Source organism: Mizuhopecten yessoensis, unplaced genomic scaffold (genome assembly GCF_002113885.1).
Source record: "Mizuhopecten yessoensis strain PY_sf001 unplaced genomic scaffold, ASM211388v2 scaffold1471, whole genome shotgun sequence".
In the NCBI taxonomy this organism is placed as follows: domain Eukaryota; kingdom Metazoa; phylum Mollusca; class Bivalvia; order Pectinida; family Pectinidae; genus Mizuhopecten; species Mizuhopecten yessoensis.
This window is the reverse complement of record NW_018404063.1, coordinates 807,141-810,123: the sequence shown is the minus strand read 5'-3', so window position 1 is coordinate 810,123 and position 2,983 is coordinate 807,141.

Genomic DNA, 2,983 nt, shown 5'->3' with positions numbered 1-2,983 from the left:
ATGAAGTCAACCGCTTTGCTAGAGAGGCCCCAAAAGAGAGAGAAAAATTGGCTTATTTCAAACTCGTAAATAACACATGAACATAATGTACCATGATGTCTTCCAAAGCTTCTCTCTATCATGGCTGGGTTGGTTACTGGTTTTACGTCGTTGGTTACTGGTTTTATTCTAAGTCGTTGGTTACTGGTTTTCCGTCGTTGTTAGTGGTGTTATGTCATTAGTTACTGGATTTACGTCGTTGATTTCTGGTTTTACGTCGTTGGTTAATGTTTTTATGCCGTTGGTTACTGGTTTAAAGTCGTTGGATACTGGTTTAACGTCGTTGGTTAATGGTTTAATGTCGTTGGTTACTGGTTTTACGTCGTTGGTTAATGGTTTAATGTCGTTGGTTAATGGTTTAACGTCTTCCTTTTCGGCCGACGTTAGGGGGTAAGTTGTCGCTTACCAGACTCTCTTAAGATTCACTATCTTGAGTACGTGCCCCTGAATATACTTCTTTACAAAGCATTGTCATACATATTATCAGAAAGAACAAAGGCGTTTTATATATATTGCTGGATAAAGGAATATTTAGAACGTTAGAAATTCCATGTAACTGTATTTGAACAAAGTGTTTTAAACATCAAAAGGTAGATCCCTGCTGCTATATATTTTCTTAGACATGATCGCCAGTTTCTTCTTGACCTTATGCATTCTAAACGGACACAGTCGAAGAACATGATAATATTATAAACCGCTCCACGATATCCAGGGTTTAAACTCACTTTCCCTCTCTGTACACCTGGGATATGTCATAGCAAAAACGAATGCTCAATTTACACCGCCTTGTGGACGAGACGAGAAGACGAGTTTGATCCTTTGATATACACCAAAAGAATATCGCGGTCGCGTAACGGCAAAACGTACTTGCTTTGAAGTTGGGCGTCGCTCCTCTGCAATCTTCAAAGGACAAGTATCAGCCTAATGATTGGTCAGGTTTTTTTACTTGGCACCAATCAAACAGCTAGCCGCGTGTCTTCAATTTTGCTATGACATATCCTAGTGGTGCACCCCTGGATATTGAGGATAGCCCATCTGTCCATTGCTCGTGTGCTTGAAGTAAATGTTCTTAAATCTGTCACCCTGTTAGTTAAACGGTTCTTTAAAGGTCGTTTTAATTAAATTTCATGGATTTAATTACAATAAAACCTCGTTCTATTAGCATAAATTGTTCAGAGAAATGTTATTGTTATAACGGGCTTTGGCGATAACCGAGGGACGGGTATAAAGGATTTCCCAAGAAAAAAGAGACTTTGAAATATGTTGGCGGTAAGCGAAGTAGAATATAAATAGGGACATAAGTTTAGTTTAAACATTTTTATTGTACAAAGATACAAATACAACATAATAAAGTCCTCTCTTCAATATGGTAAAAATGATGTATGTATGTTTTTGGGGAAAGGAGAAGGATTGGGTGGAGAAGGAAGGGGGGGGGGGGGTACCTATAAACACATATAACAACGTACACACATAAATAAAAATATGGAAATATATTTATAGTTATCAAAACATATTGCTGGATTTGATGTAATGGTACACATGCAATATTTTTCTGTGTGGTTTATTTGTAATCGCTAATGATTTTGATATTATAGAGAAGTGTATGATAAAAAGGTTATTATATGACCATTTCAATAACCTACTCCATATCAGCCCTCGAACCGTATCAGCCCGAGGGGACGGAGGCCCGAGGGCTTGTATGTAAATCTCGGGCTGACGTGGAGTAGTATAGGGAAATGGTCATACGATAACCTCTAATAGTACCTTTCTCAATTTGGGGTAGACCTAGCACGGAGCAAGGAGACAGAGACATAGACAAGTAAATACAGGGGTCATTCTGGGGTAAGACCTAGCACGGAGCAAGGAGACAGAGACAGAGACAAGTAAATACAGGGGTCATTTTGGGGGTAGACCTAGCACGGAGCAAGGAGACAGAGACAAGTAAATACAGGGGTCAGTTTGGGGGTAGACCTAGCACGGAGCAAGGAGACAGAGACACAGACAAGTAAATACAGGGGTCATTTTGGGGGTAGACCTAGCACGGAGCAAGGAGACAGAGACATAGACAAGTAAATACAGGGGTCATTTTGGGGGGAGACCTAGCACGGAGCAAGGAGACAGAGACCTAGACAAGTAAATACAGCGGTCCTTTCAAAATTTATTGTATATGGAACGAAGCGTATAGGGTATGTCAGAGTGTGTACACATACAAGGACGTGACTACAGGTAAGCGAACAGGTAATATCATATGGAGACACAGCTAGGAAATTATGTAACCGTTAACCACAGCCGTTATAGTCTTCTTCGTGGCTCAATGCGGCAGGTATGTAACCGTGGTAATTGATATTTCAATATATCCATTAAGGATCTCAAATCATTTTAGTCTATTCTTAGAAGGCTGTTCTAGGGTCATTTCAGGGGAGTGAATTTTCGGATTTCTATACTACTGCGATCAACTCTAGCATGCACCGAGTCTTTGTTTTTAGTATAAACCGTAATTTATAAAAAACAAAATCTTAAAAAACAGCAACAGTAAGGTGAGATAAGCAAAGAGAAGTTTATCAGTTGTACATGTAATGCAAATTATGGGATGTTACTGTAAGTAAGGAACACTAAAAGATCGTTCTTTAGTGTTTTGTCGCAAGCAGGAGACTGGAATCCTGAATACAGATTAAATGAAAAATAATTTGAGATGTTCCCTGATTTCTCTAGTCTCGGTGTCTGTCTCTGACTCCGTGGTTGGTCTGCCTCAAAATGAAAAATGTCTATTAGAAGCAGTACTATAAAAAAACAATGCCCGGTACTCAAATATTGTTTGCAAGCACTGCAATTACCTCGAGCTTCTTTTTTTTTTTTTTATTGATTTTTTTCATTTCATAGACATATACATATTAGACATACATCAACATATTATACAAGTAATTTCAAACACACATCAAATACA